This window comes from Dreissena polymorpha, chromosome 1 (assembly GCF_020536995.1).
Source record: "Dreissena polymorpha isolate Duluth1 chromosome 1, UMN_Dpol_1.0, whole genome shotgun sequence".
Classification (NCBI taxonomy): domain Eukaryota; kingdom Metazoa; phylum Mollusca; class Bivalvia; order Myida; family Dreissenidae; genus Dreissena; species Dreissena polymorpha.
Genome location: NC_068355.1, coordinates 170,278,343 through 170,295,228, shown reverse-complemented (window position 1 = coordinate 170,295,228; position 16,886 = coordinate 170,278,343).

Sequence of the window (16,886 nt, the reverse complement as noted above, 5' to 3'; positions counted from 1 at the left end):
CACTTGGCCCAGCAATATTCATGATACATATAAGTGTAAATAAAATTTAACCTCATATCATTGCAACTCAAATTAAACAGTAATGAAAGGGAATTTCAAAATTTCCATAAGGATATTGCTGCAAGATATCAATTAACGATACGTATACGCATAAACATCAGCTATGGAAGAGATACTTGCTTCGTTCTCATCTTTTTTCCCAATTTTGATGCAATCGAACCTCACGAATGCGGATGTCTTGAAGCCGTTGATGTTCTGTCGTCCTTCAAACTGGACATTATTTTATTATATTTTAAAGAAATCTATATTCTACGGTTGTCCACGATGGATGCGGAAACCCATTGCGCAACAGATAAGTGTCCATTGGTGGACACGCTCGTTCTTTAGTTTGTTATATTGTAGACACACACTAAGCTTTTGTGATAACCATCGATGATCCACTTTTCCTCCGTCATGCTGTATAATGTATGTTATAAATAATGAATCATATTTAAAAAGTTTACATAATAATTTGTCTCCTCTTCCAGTATCTATTACGATAAGAAAATGACCCTTTGGATTGTTTCTCTACAATGTTTTAGGTTTTAGCACTCTGACGAACTACGTGCAATATCGCCTTATTCTGTACCTATCCGTCACTCCGAACGTATTCCGGGTATGTGCGAAAAACGACGAATATTCGATAAATATCGATATAAAATACTTAATGTAGGACCCTAAAGTTACAAAAAATGGCAACTAAAATGGTCGACACCTTGCGTTATAAGTAAGGTTGTTTTAGCAAAAAGAAAAATATTTCTAAAAAGAAATATTGAAAGAAGTAGTATTGTTGAAGGTAATTATGTGATTGGAGTTAAAGATAAAGGTAAACTATTAGCAGTGTTGATAATTATAGAGAAAAAGATTCGTGGAAATACGGTCGCCGGATGGTCAAATTCCAAACGCTGTTCAAAATTTGACCCACTGACAAAAATGCCGTTTAGGACCCGTGCCACTTACTAAATTTAATCTCCTTTGTAACAGATAAAGGGATTAAGTGCTTTTTTGTTTGTGCGATGTCAGAATGTTGACTGTAGCCATGTAAACCTTGTATCGTACGACAAAACCCATCACGTAACCAAAAAGTGGAATGGCTTGTTTTGACATCAATACAAAGATCGGAACAGGCAATTACATTGATTATGCAATATATTTTTAAGTTTAACACAGTTTCAGCATTCATAATGGAAGTAAAGTAGATTTTAGAGGAAACATGCACTCTGTCAATGATTTTTATTCATATAATCAGGCTTATATTTGCTTACATTTTTTATGAAAAGATACCATGCACGGAAAACGTTATTTTGTAAGTGCGTGGAAATTAAGGGCAGCATGTTTTACTTTAATTACTAAGTGATGTTGTTTTCCTTAAACAAACAACAAAAGAATATGTTCCTAAAACTATAATGAAAATGATACGCCAAGAAGCGCTACTTGTGTGATCTCATAAATAAATTATGTATTGTCGTTATGCAAGTTACAATTTATACATATTTATCATGTGTTTAGCAAATATCGACAATATTTGTGGTCCAGGAAGGGTTAACAAGGTTTTGACAACACTGAAAGTTCAAGCGATACGTAAGCCGAACTAAAAGAAAATGGAAATATGCGCGGGTTAGACCATGCAACAAGTGTCCACTATCTCCTCAGTAGTCGCTGCCAAACAGGCTTATCAGATGGAAATGAAGTAGATATTTCACGGATGTATGTGATTTTGTTGTAGAACCCATGTTTTAAGTAATAAATAAAATGTAACGTAAGTAGTCGGTTTCGTATCTAGTAGAGCTAATACATGTATTTAGTATTAACAGTTGTATGAAGAATGTCTATATTTTACGGTTCACTGACATTGACCTGAAGTCGATTATTGTGTTTACATAAAGAACGCGGCTCTCGTGATGACGTCACGCGCAAGCGCTTCGAATATTTCGATTAACTGACAAAATTTCGCTTGGTAACAAACACTTGCAAAACTAAATGAAATAGGGGTAAAATCAAAATACATGCATACACATGTGTGTCCCTTTACAACTTCAGAACGTACTTTTGGATACCGGATTTCATCGAATGTTTTTCGGAATATTTCACCAGTGTGGCCATACAACGTGGTCCGTGACGTCATTTTGACTAGCACGCCAAGTAGAAAATTGTAAACATTGCCTCCGCTAAGAAACTTTAAATCCACGTAAGTATCTCATTATTTACTCTATTGTGACGAAATAAAGCGCAGGCTATGGGTAAAGTTGAGCACTATTCCCGGTTATATAAGTGATGGTCTATAACTAGAAGCGAACTAATAGGGAAGGTGGCCGTTTTCATTTACAATACTGGACAAAACATAAAATGCAATCTGTAAAATAGACAGACTTACGCGGTGGTCACCTCATAAGAACGGTTTTTCTAAAACACTGGAGATTTAAACCGGCAGGAAGTCACACCGGGTTGGTTCGGTTATGAGGTTATTATTTAGCCTTTTTCTCTGTTATTTCTTTTCAATCCTATATTCCAATTATTCACATATGAAATTTTACAATATCAAATAATAAACACGAATGATATAAAATAAAAAAACAATATACATACACATCGAAAATGTTTTAAAATCCCTGTTAATTACCCGCGTCCGATTGCCTCCGTTTGCGTTTTGGAAATGATTGTTTTGGTGCTGATAATATGTCGTGGTGTCACAGGGGCCTTCTCGGGTAAGTCGGGTTCGAGTCCATACGGCTTCTTCTTATTACGGTCAGTGTGTTATGCTTCAGCATCGGGATCACACCTTAACAACAACCGACCTCCATGATTTAACAAACACCTAAACATACATTCCCTGGTGCTGCCCTGTCTGTGACACAAATTCTGTGCTTGTATGACATATTCCTGTACGCCTTGTTACTAACATTATCTGGCGACATCGAATCGAACCAAGGCCCTGACCCCCACACGCATCCAACTATCTACTCGGTTTTTACCAACCACGGTCTCAGTATAATGCATCTCAACATCCAGAGCCTAGTGCCGAAAATTGACTTACTTTCAGTAGAGGCACAGCCATATGACGTATTAGTCTTCACCGAAACATGGATCCATTACAGACGCTGAACTACACATTCCCAACTTCAAATTACCATTTCGTTGTGATCGAAAAGACCGCATTGGTGGTGGAGAAGCGATCTACGTTCGGGAAAGCATACCTGCAACGACGCGTACTGATCTGCACATCAACAACCTAGTGGCCCTTTGGGTCGAAGTCCACATAAATCATCGACAACTTCTCATTGGTGGAATTTATCGTCCACCAGACTCTAAAAATACACAATGGCTAAACATAAAGCAGAGTCTCGACCAGGCATTGATGGACAGTTTGGCAACATCCTAGTTTCTGGCGACTTCAACATTAACCTTTTAACCAATCATTCCAACACACTAACAAACCTTATGGACTCCTAAAACACTGAACAACTCATTACCACCCCGACACACTACTGAACACTCGTCTTCCTTAATTGATCCCGTTTTATAAAATATCCTTCACGAGTGCTTACGAGCTTCGTTACTGATCCTTTTGTTCTTTATATTATTCGCTTTAATTGTCCAGTAGGAGTTGTTCTTTGTACAACCTAAGCCTCCAACTTACAAGCGTCGCATCTGATTATACAACAAAGGCGACTACACAAAATTTACAAACAATCTCAAATAAACTAACTGAGACTCGATTCTCAACGAGTAAGATCTTAATAGCTTGGCTGATAAGGTAGCTGACAGTATCTGTTCTGCTGCATCTGACGGCATTCCAAACAAGATAATAACTATTCGACTTGAAGACGTACCCTGGATGACCAAAGAAGTTCGCCTGTTGATAAGAAAACGTTAACGCTCTCACCAAAAAGCAAGACGATTAAAAATACACGCAGCATGGGCTCAATTCCGTAAATCCGGTAATGAAACAACGAAAGTCATCAGCGACACTAAAAAAACATACCATGAAAAACTTATCTCCAAAATAAACTCTGATAATATCGACACTAAAAACTGGTTTAAAATGGTCAAACAGCTTTCAAATAAACAATCCTCCACCACTATTCCAACGCTTATTGACAACGGCACAGAAGCATCGACAAACGCAGAAAAAGCTGATCTCGTAAACAACTTCTTCACTAAGCAATCAACTGTAGATAACAGCACACACACGATCCCTTAAATTTACTCAATCACCAATAACGTCCTCTCAGATATTCAAGTGTCAGCACAGGATGTCCGCGACGCAGCGACGCTCATTGAACCTTCAAAGGCAAGTGGACCCGATTTGATAAGCCCTAAACTCATCAAAGAGGAAATTCATGAACTTTTTGTCCCGCTCTCTGTCATCTTCATAACACTCATTTCTAAGTCAGTATTCCCATCGTCATGGAAATTAGCTAACGTTTGTCCCGTTTTTTTAAAGTCCGACCCTTCAATGCCTTCTAACTATCGTCAAATCTCCCTTCTTAGTTGTCTTGCAAAACTCATGAAACGCTGTTTCCATAAATATCTATACAACTATCTCATCTTCAATAATATGATCACACAATTCCAGTCAGGTCTTATGAAAGGTGATTCCACGGTCAACCAGCTTATCTTTTTATACCACGATAACCTTAAAGCTCTTGACGAAGGCAAAGAGGTTTGAGCCGTTTTATGTGATATTTACAAAGCCTTTGACAGAGTGTGGCTCCTCAAGAAACAGCAGCAGGCATTCGACGTAACCTTATTAATTGGTTCAGGTCTTATTTATCAGACCGAAAGCAGCGTGTCGTCATTAACAACTCTTCTTTCTGTTGGACTACAGTTGAAGCTGGTGTCCCGCAGAGGTCCATACTTGGTCCACCCCTCTTTCTACTCTACATCAACGACATAGTTACAGATATCCAGGCAAACATTCGTCTATTCGCCGACGACACCAGTCTGTACATAATTGTTGAAAACCCAGCCTCATCTGCTGTCACTTTAAAACTTGACTTGACTCGCAAAATCTCATGGTCACTTTCATGGCTGGTCTCATTTAATCCTTCAAAAAACGAATGTATGCTCTTTTCGATAAAAACCATAACACCTACTCATCCACCACTTTTAATGGAACAAACTTCGATTTCCCAAAACAAAACTCTCACCCACCTAGGCTTGGTCCTTTCTGAGGACGCCAAGTAGTCTTCTCACAAATCATTTATCCTTGCAAAAGCCTGGCAGAGAATCGGTATACTTCGAAGCCTGGAATATACAATGACAATGTCAAATTTTGAAAAGATGTACATCACCCTTATAAGACCACTTCTTGAGTATTGCGACATCATTAGGGACAACTGTTCTGTAGCTCATGACATTTAATCTGTCGAAGTTGAAGCCGCAAGGAACGTGACAGGTGCTACACAATATTGCAACATCGACCGGCTTCTCAGAGGACCTAAACTGAAAAGCACTCTCCCAACGAAGAAAGAACCATAGTATGACGCAAATATACAAAAAGCAGAACAATATTGCACCATTCTATCTATGCAACCTGATCCCAGTTCGCACATCCAAAGCCCTTCACCTACGATCCCAAAACGGAATACTTCCAGTTAATGCAAATACTCAACTATATTTATATTCCTTCCTCCCTTCCGCAATCCGCCACTGGAACAATCTTTCTTCTGAAGTCAGAAACTCCAATTCAGTTTTTGAATTTAAGAGAAAAATCAAACGAAATCGTGTCCATTTTTCAACGTTGGTGATAGAAGATTACAAACCTACGACTTGGCTGTAGCTCCTTGAACTACGATCTTCATCGTAGAAACCTTACTTCTTCACCGGATTGCATATCTGGCGCCATTGAAACTCCGTCTCACTTCTTGCTTCACTGTCCAAGGTATCAGCACATACGACAACATTGTTTTAATAATCTTCCATGCGCAACAACTGTTAATAACGTTTAAATGGTGACGAACATTTGACCTAAACACTTTATTATTTCTTCGTATCCATTAGTTTATTGAAGCAACTAAACGATTTGACTCGTAGAACGATGCTGCTGTGGACGTTGACCCGACCCTAGTAGGGGCCTCTATGACACTACGCCTCAGTACCTTCTTAATCAACTATCGATTTTGTTTGTATGACATACATCCACACTGTCATGATTCCGTTTGAACTTTGAACCCGATCTAATCACAATCCTTACATTTACGTAAGCGTATCCATGTTTTTGTGGCCGCCTAAATGCAAAACATATACATGTATGAGTCAACTCCACCATGGAAAAGAATTAATATAAACTTTACGTTTGTTTTCTAATCCATGAATGTAAACTTAGCAACAATGTGTTGAATTGTATTATGACGAAATGAATAAATACGTTTAAACTAAATGTATAATAATATTGTTTTACCATTTCCACTAGCAAACAGATGAAACAATATATACCCCTAGTGCTACAGCGTCCGATCGCCAATGATGCATGATTTTATCGTGAGCTTTCTCAAAATGTAGTCATATAATCACAAGTACAATTTTAAATCAAAATCTTAACTTATAATTGAGATATTCAAGTTTGAAAAATGTTGCGTTAGAAAAGTCTCCAAGTATACATATTGGTTTAGTACTTGAAATAAATATCTTCATATTCGAAAGATATTTCAAGTTCGATGCTGCAGAAGACCAAGTTACAAAGTTAGCCCCTAACTAATTAACCCGTTGTTTAGCCAGCATAAAATAAACATTTACTGTTAATTATTTTCTTCTGAGGATACTGATTTGTTTTTATTTAATAATATTAACAATATTCAAACTTAAATTTTAAAAAGCACAAAGGATCTCTGTCAAAAGTTTACAATTGCAATATGACTTATCAACAAGACTGAGTCAGATTACATGTACAATGTTAGATCAGCATTGACGCATGCGCAACGAACAAATAACGAATAGTGTTTCAAAGAATATATTTCGTTATCAAATATTAATAAAATTAAAATATTATATCCGGTAGCAAAAGAAAAATAATAAAATAAGAAAATGAAAAAGAAATCAGTTTGAAGCCCATAAGCATGACCAATAACGATTAGAGATCGATTCGTCAACAAACAAATGTGTTTGATATATTTTAACAATAAATAAGAGGTTTATTCATTTGCTGCAACAATGCTCTCGTGTTACATAACGTCACTGCAAACGAGACAAAATTCCTTTGTATGTATACAAATAAACGTAAACACCATAATAAATTAATGGCTTTTGAAGATTAAATATAATCATAAATTGAATGATGTTTTGTCAGAAGTGCACGCCAATATTCCCTTAAACACCGAAATTGTTATCGGAATCAATCAGCCACTTGTTGATTGATATTTGGTAATAAGAGTGATCCATGCTTTATGTATTAATATAATCTTTTCAAAGGTTTTAATAAACAGCTAATCCTTTAATCGCAACAATAGTGCAAATTGTATTCCTCTGAAGGCTGTAAACTTCAAAATTGTTATATTGCTGGTGTTTCTATACGTTCATTTATCGGAAAGAGAATTCGTGCTAAAAGCATTTTCATGAAACGTTGTTTTAAAAAAGATGGATTACTGTAGTCAATGTAAAGATAAGACACGAATTGTGACGTCGGTATGTGCAGATGTAACTGATAAGAAGCAACTGAATTGATGAACTGTTTTAAAAGTGTTTTACACGGGTTTGTGAAAACCGTGCTAATGTGGCAGAATCATTATTACCTTTAAACACGTACTATAATAAAAAAAATACATTCTCGTGTGTCTGATATATATAGCATGCTTTCTTATAAATCATAATTAATTATTTATAATTTTAAATTTACAACTATGTATATAAATACACACATGAATAACAGTCAATTGCTTAATTGTGCAAATTTAATGGACGCAATAATTTAATACTAAGCTATATTCGTTACGTCGAACATTAAGTTTCTTGTTTCCGAAAACAATTGCAAGAGCAGACGATAGTTATGTCGTACCGAAACCACGTGGTCCCATTGGAACCTACGGATGAACCTATATGAGCCTAATTCTGGGAAAACTGGGCTAAATGCATGTGCGTAAAGTGTCGTCCTGCACAGGCTAATCAGGGACGACACCTTCCGCCTTAAATATAATTTCGCTAAGGAGGGACTTCCTTTATACGAAAAACTATAAAAGCGGAATGTGGTGTCCCCGATGTGCGGACTGCATAGGCTAATGTGAGACGACACTTTACGTGCATGCAATAAGCAACGTTTTCAATTAACGAGGAGCATTTTATTTTAAACTTAGCTTATAGAGACATAGTCTAGTCCGTTCTCTGAGAATAACCATTGTCACAAACACACATCATACCATCACAAAAACACAGCACACTATGGCAAGCACACAGCATACTATTATAAACTCATATCATATGCTTTAAACCCACATCAGTTCAATGAAACCTCCGATATATCAATAGTTATCAGAAGACAGACGAGGCGTTCCATAACAATCACATGTATTGTCCTCAATTCTTTTTAATGCACATGTACATTGAACGCTTTTTCCCATCACTGATATTTTGTTAAGTTTGAATTGCTTTTTACAACTCAATTATAATATTGGAGTCATACAATGGAGATAGCATTTATAACTTGTTTATATACCAAAGTCGAGTTCACACATGAGTTGTTATTTACCCTTGATTTATTCGTTCATTTAAGTTAACTTAAGAAATGCCTTTTAATTGCACATTATTATCATTTGGAAATGTACCCTGTTGTTACTATGACGTTGGTCTCATTGTCTTAGCCATAAATTAATTCTAATGATTACGTGTCTTTGTATTCGAAGTAAATGCTATGGTGCAACTCGTACATTCATTAAACACCATTTTCCTCGAACGCGCCTCATATCTCGTTTTAGTGATTCTGTCTACTGGAAAATTTGTATCTAGTTTTCAGTAATTCTGGTGAACACGATTCTCAAGCCGGAAACCTGTCACCACGTGTGCAGCTGGATAGTCGACATGTGCTCGAGCAGGTACACGTAGTTTTGTATTGATATGAAATAATGTGTGCCTCGCTCTAGGAAAACGGGGCTTAATGCACATGCGTAAAGTGTCGTCCAATAATAGTATGTGCAGTTCGCACAGTTTAATTTGGGACGAAACTTTACGCATATATTGGATTTTCTTTGAGAAGCGTAGACATCCTTTAAACAAAAACTATTTTAAAGCGCAAAGTTTCGTCCCTGATTAGCCTGTGCGGACTGCATAGGCTATTTATGAAAACCTCTGTACACAGATGCATTTAGCCCCGTTTATCCAGATAATTTATTTTAATGCCAGTTGATGAAATGTGGAAGTTTGTGTTTCAAATCAATTCAAATCGAATCTAAAGTTATTTATTGTCGATATGAAATGACAATTATTAGGCCATGCGCATTTTATGGTATATATAGTATCCGGTTGCGTTGAAAGACGAATATCGGAACGAAGAATGACAATATAAACAATCGGGTATGAAAGCGTTTAATATCGAAATAAATAGCAGATTTTATAATCTATTTTTATTATAAGTTTATCAATAGTTCGACTGTGTATCATGTACCCGTTAAAAATGCTGAGTAGCAGTGGTTCCCTATAAAATGTGGTTCCCGTTCCAGAAACAAAGTGGTTCCCGTTCCCAATACAAAGTGGTGGAGTGATTCTAGACCCCAATAAAAATTGAATGAGTGGTTCTCGTTCCTAATAAAAAGTGGTAGAGTTGTATATGTTCCCCTTTCCAAGTGGTAGAGTGGTTCCCGTTGCCAATAATAAGATGAAGAGTGGTTCCCAATATAAAGCTCTGCAACTAAACATATGTTTCCCATCTCCAGAATTTTGTGTTTTCTATTGAATGCTTTATTATAAACCTATTTGATCGGTTCAGTTTCGAGAAATAATGGGAGCGAGCAGCAGAGAAACGAATATGAATGACATGTGACTGTATGACGTGTATCTGACATTTGCATGACCCGAGTATGTTCATGGCATGTGTGTGATGTTTGTATGTCGTGTTTAGTTTACCTACTTATTTAAGCTTGATTGCATCGAATGCCAAAGGCTGATTGAAACTCCCGAGTTCGTTTCCTGGATAGAACCAGTAGTTGGTGACTTTTGGGAGATTTCAAGAATGTTCTCACAGCTGACATACAACCCATGACTTTCCGGTCGCCAGGCGGACACCATATCCTTTACGCAAATGACTGTTCATGACATCTGAATGGTCTGGTTATGTGTGCGTTGTCACGTTGCAGCTGTGTTGACAAGTTGGTGGTCTTCAGCGCTCTTAGGGTCGATGTCGCGTTCAGTAACGCGTCCAATCACGTGTCAAGTGCTCCAATCTACGAGAAGACGATCAACGATATGCCACGTGAGTAGCCACGAGCATCACACGTGCAGGATAAAATCGTCTTTTCGTTCAATTGCTCATACATGTTAAATTTGACCAGACACCGAATCATAAGAACAAACTAAGAAAGGAATTTTATAAGGACGTTTTTGTAGACATAAAATATACTTAACGAGCAGTCAAAATTAGCGCACGAAGCAATTGATGTTAAAGAGCTCAATGTTATTATAACATGGTCTATTGGAGTAATTTAGAAACAGACTTTCCTGTTACTCTAAAATGCACGCCTTTTCGCATTGTTGCCATTCAATATATATTTATCTTTAAATATGTTAAGTTGAAGCATATGCGTGCTTTCAATGTCTAGAAAAATCGAAGCATAATTTTCAATTACTGTAAAACAATTTGTTATCATCGGCTCGAAATATCATGGTTTGAACAAGATTTTTGTCGGGAATTTTTGATTTTTGGGTAGAAAGTCGCGTCGGTCATTTTCCAATCCATTTTTGTTAAATTAGTGTGTCTGTCAACCCACCCAATATACCAAAATTAATTAATCGTGATACATCGACTATATCCGGAATCCTCCATAAGACAGGCAGTCGTGATACATCGACTATCTCCGGAATCCTCCATAAGAAAGGCAGATTAAAGCAATAAATCGTCTGATGATCCAGAGTGCAAAGTTAATGTCACATTTACAGTATCAAAGACTATAATCCCAATACATCTGTAGAGGATAATAAACAAAAATAATTATGCACCAAATGATTTCAGTCACGAAATGTCTCTTATGGGAGAGTCTGGCATGACTGACCTTTTCAAAGAGTATAAACCGAATTCTTGTTAAGAGATCTATAACAAAACTAATTATGCACCTGGTTTTTTCAGTCACGAAATGTCCGTCACTTTCGGACTAGTCGCGCATGACTGACTCTTTAATCTATTGTAGTCATGAAATGCCCGTCTCTTCCTGGCGAGCCACGCATGACTGACCTCTTAATATATTGTAGTCACGAAATGTCCGTCGCTTCCGGGCGAGTCGCGCATGGCTGACCCTTTCCTCAGCACGCTCATAAGGATGGTGCGCGTGGGGTTTGTGCCCACGTATTTTCTCGTGGTTCCCGCACACAGGGCGTGGCCGGGCACAGCGCGGGAAGAAGACGGCAGCAAGAAGGTAGGAGAAGTTCAAGGCCTAATTTCATGAACGTACATAAGTCAATAATCTCAACTTGTAGTTTGTTTTTGAAAAAAATTGATTTGAGTTTGACCATCGTTTAAGTATGCACACAAGTATTTTATAAGTTTTGGCCCGACTCAACCCTGAGTTTGCGGAATAATATGTGCATACTCCATTAGCTGAGATATGAGATTGTTTCTGCGGTTACCGACGTTCTCAATACTCAGCTGAGTGGATACCCACAACTCATCTTCTGAGTTGAGTAAAAGAAAGTCACAAAAACGGAAGACAAACAGGAGGTCAACATTTTTTAAGGAATCATAAATGAGCATCGTTCTGGGAAAATTGGGTTTAATGTATTTGCGTAAAGCGTCCCTCCAGATTAGCCTGTGCAATACGCAAATGTTAATCTGGCCTGACACTTGCCAGCTACACTGAATTCGCTTACAGAAGAGACTTTCTTTAAACAAAAAAATCCATAAAAGCGGAGAGTGTCGTTCTTGAATGCCTGAGCGAATGTGAACAGGCTAATCTTGGTCGACACTTTACGCACATGCGTTAAGTCAAGTTTTCTTAGAATACGGCTCATCTGTGTAACTTTTATGTTCGCGGGGGTTTCGGTGGTACCGTCTTTAATGAGAGGAAAATATTACCTGACAAAGCTATTTTGCAATCACATAACAACTTTAGACCAATGTCGGCATTCGATTAGTTTTGGCATTGCGTAATTTTAATTGCAAGTAAAATTTCTCCTAACTTCACATCCGACTATCGGAGTTCTGAGTTCTCGTGTGATTTATTGTTGTTGTTGTTTTTGTCATACGTTGGCATCGTATACATACCATCATGTCACTACGAAATTTTAATTTGCTTACATTCCATGATGTCACTACGCATTGTCACTTTTTTACATGCAATGATGTCACTACGTCATTGTCATTTGTATGTTAGATATGCACGCACTTAGATAAAGTCCTCTTGACTTAGATGTAGTCCGCGGAGGAGTTAGATGTAGTCTACGGAGGAGTAAGATGTAGTCTACGGAGGAGTAAGATGTAGTACGCGGAGGCGTTAGATGTAGTCCGCGGAGGAGTAAGATGTAGTCTGCGGAGGAGTTAGATGTGTTCAAAAAGAATAAGGCGTGGGGAGATCTAGCTAAGGACATGGAAAGGGATGTGAAGGTACTAACCACCTTTTTTGAGAGCATACGCACCCAGATGGGAAAACTCAGACGGAAGAAGACTGGACAGGCAGCTGTTTTGATGACAGAACGCCAGCAGTGGATGTGGAGACGATTCCAGTTCCTTGTGCCTCAGAGCTTCCGGAATGACGCTGCCACAAGCCAGGGAGAGGGTTCTCAGGAAGATGTCGAAAGGAGCCAAGACGAAAGAGACCGAGATCCTGGACAAGGAACTTCACACCAGTAAAGTTCGTCAGGAAAAACCGTTACAGTTATTGCAAACCCCTGCTGTGCCACAGGTTCCCCATTCCGAGAGATTAAAGTTCGCTGAATACCTTGGACATGCGTTTCAGAACCTCCCGATATCCATATACCGTGATGTTCAGAAGTCAATGTTCGAACTTATGTTTAACGCTGAGAAACAGGCAGATATGGAATCAAGAATGTCTGTACCGGCATCATTCAACATTCCTCCGCAACAGTATCAGCAGTGGCAACCAGATCCCTCGCAGTGGCCGTCCCGGCCTGTAGCTTCAGCTCGGTCGGTTTGGCACTCCCAGGAACCAGCCTGGGTCGATAAACAGTTCCCAGGATACGCCCAGTCTCCAAGTCAACAGGAACTGTCTCGTAAGATGTCTTTGCAGACCTTCACTTACACCGGAATGGTGCCTTCTGTCGGTAGAAAGCAGCGCCAAAGATCCTCTGGGGCCTCTGGGTCTCAGGAAGACGGTTCATTCAGCTTGTCTGCTTATATGATGAACAGTGATCCGACAGCAGATGACGTTCAGGCCACAGAGACGACTTACACTGAGTTTCGTGTCAGACTGTACTCTTTAAGTTGTGTTGAGACGGTTATCTTTGACTGTTTGCTATGTTTGCTTTCATGTGTTAAACGGATTGCTTCAAGTTATTTTTTTATGCTTGGTATAATAATTGAGAAAGATCTGAACTAATTTAATATAAATCACCATAAACGTTCCCTTTGATTTGCAGTTCTGTATTTTGTTTATATTTAATATAAAACAAAATAAAACGTTGTGAGTCATGCGGAAGTTGTCTTCACAATTCGTTAGAAATAAGAATATATCCACATTGTATTTATGTAGGTAGGCAGGTAGGTAGGTAAGTAGGTAGGTAGGTAGGTAGGTGGATAGGTAGGTAGGTACGTAGGTACGTAGGTACGTAGGTAGGTAGGCAGGTAGGTAGGTAGGTAGGTAGGTAGGTAGGTAGGTAGGTAGGTAGGTAGGTAGGTAGGTAGGTAGGTAGGTAGGTAGGTAGGTAGGTAGGTAGGTAGGTAGGTAGGTAGGTAGGTAGGTAGGTAGGTAGGTAGGTAGGTAGGTACGTAGGTAGGTAGGTAGGTAGGTATGTAGGTAGGTAGGTAGGTATGTAGGTAGGTAGGTACGTAGGTAAGTAGGTACGTAGGTACGTAGGTAGGTAGGTACGTAGGTTGGTAGGTAGGTAGGTAGGTAGGTAGGTAGGTAGGTAGGTAGGTAGGTAGGTAGGTAGGTAGGTAGGTAGGTAGGTAGGTAGGTAGGTAGGTAGGTAGGTAGGTAGGTACCAACAAATGCAAGACGAAGTACAGTGCTATCGACTGGTATTGACGTAATGTACACGATTAACACGCACGTAATAAGATCTAAACATTTATTGTTTGAGGCCTTTCCAGAGTTGAGACATTGTCCAATGCAGTTTATGATATGCGAAAGATCAACAGTAAGAACACTCTATTTTTCAACCATAGTGTGTCATGTTACCATCAAAATACGAGTATTATCATTAAGTTATCATTTACACCGGCAAGTCTCTCTTGCCACGGAACAGAACCTGCTTCGCTGTTAAAATATGCGTTAAGGTATTCCCTCATCACTTTTCCTTTTCGATTGTCTTTGTTGCCCACGTGCGGCTGTGGTATCTCCGCCAACTCTAGACATGTTCTCCAGGCACAAGGAATGATATTGTGGTTCTCATCCTACCGGTCCGCGTCTGCAGGGTCAATGGTAGGGAATCTGATTCTCAGAAAATTGTGAAGAACGACTCTTGTTTCAACAAGTAACCGCACCACATCAGGCCCTTGTTCCATGGTACCCAGGAAGCACCTCTATCTGTTTGCAAGTATTCCAAAGCCATTCTCTACAACACGTCTGCCTCTGAACAATCTGTAGTTGGTCACCATCATGTCATTGTCCAGACCCCTCCGGCCATAAGGTTTCATTAGAAATGTCCTCAAGGGAAATGCATCGTCCCCAAGAATGAAGTAGGGTGTGTCGTTTTTTTCATTTGGCAAGGGATCGCTGTCAGGGAAGTTGATGGTGCCGTCATCAATGCTCTCTTTCAGTCCTGATGCACCGTAAAGATGTGCGTCAGATTGATGACCTTATCCGCCAGTATCTATCCAAATAAATTTATTATTCGCATCCACTAGTGTCAAAAGCACAACAGAAAAGAAACCTTTTCTAATTATAGAACACACTGTCCGACTTTGGTGGTTTCTTGATGGCAATGCGTTTTCCATCCAATGTCCCAAGGGCATGGGGAACATTCCACTTGTCTTGGAACTACTCTGCAATGATCTTTCAGACTTCCTTCGTCCTTGGAAGGGGCATGACCTCGCCTTTCAGCTCTTGTATTATGGCCTGACAAACGTCCTGCACACACCATACCACGGAAGAGTAGCCACATCTGAAATTGTACTGCAGAGTTTTATAACTATCTCCTGTTGCAAGATGTCTGATGGTCAACGCCAACTTGATTCCGGCCTCTAATGGTTTCCTCATATGTGTGGTCTTCCTCTGGATGTACGGAGTTATCATGTTGAGTAGCTCATCAAACAGTTTGGGTGGCATTCTGACATAATTTCCAAACGCATTCTCGTCTTCCACCCTAAGCTCTTGCATAAACTGGTCATAATGTCCATATTCTAGCCTTCTAGTCGGTGTAAGCCATGGTCTAACCCACCAACTAGGTGTCGCTCGCCTTCTCGTCCTTCTTTTTGTTCCTCTTGCCATCAACACTTGGTGTTGATGTTCAAGCTCTAGTGCAAATACTACAGCTGCGCTTCGTCGAACTTCCATTTTTGATTTGGCGCCAAAAAAGGAACGGAGGCCTTCTTACACATGTACATGTACACAGAAGAATGTAGGTCACATTGTAAAGAATGATCAATATCAATATATATTGGCGCCTAATTCATGGGTGCGTTCGGCGAGGTCCTAGCTTAGTCGTGACCGATCTGCATCGTTCGTAGTACAGTCGCAGTAGATTCTTACACATCGTAGTGAAGTCGCTACCCTATTCGCAAGACTTCAACCGAACCCCACAATTCGTCGTAACTCAATCGTACCAGTGTCGTAACTTAATCGTAGACTGTCACGAGTCTTCCCGATTCAAAAAATGTGATAAATCGTAGCGAATCGTAGGCTTGTTTTTGTAGTGGAATATGGCCATTAGATGTAGTCCGCGGAGGAGTTAGATGTAGTCCGCGGAGGAGTTAGATGTAGTCCGCGGACGAGTTAGATGTAGTCCGCGGACGAGTTAGATGTAGTCCGCGGAGGAGTTAGATGTTGTCCGCGGAGGAGTTAAATTATATCTAAACGAGCATAACGTTTTACATTTCTATAATAAGTCATGCATTTACTTGATAACGATGACATTGTATTAATGTGAACACTAGGTACAGTATTTTTATAAATGTATATTCAATTAAATGCATATACTTGAGTGTTCATGTTATTTCTACTTTCCTTTCCGAATTCGTATGCAATCAAAATCACTTGAGATTAAACCGTTTGTTTATTCATCATATTCAATTGATAAGCATTTTTAACTTGATTTAAATGACGCACACATTAAGTTTGTTAACATACTAACAAATGTTTATAGACAGTGTATAATGCAGATAATAGTTCAAAATGAAATTATTATTATATTATAGGACCTACTATACAACCAAATTAAGCACATGGGTTAGCTGATAAGCGAGGACCCATTATACAACCAAAATAAGCACACGGTTAGCTGATTACCGAGGACCCATTATACAATCAAAATAGCGCACGCGTTAGCTCATAAGCGAACTGATAAACGAGGACCCATTATGCAAACCAACCTAAGCA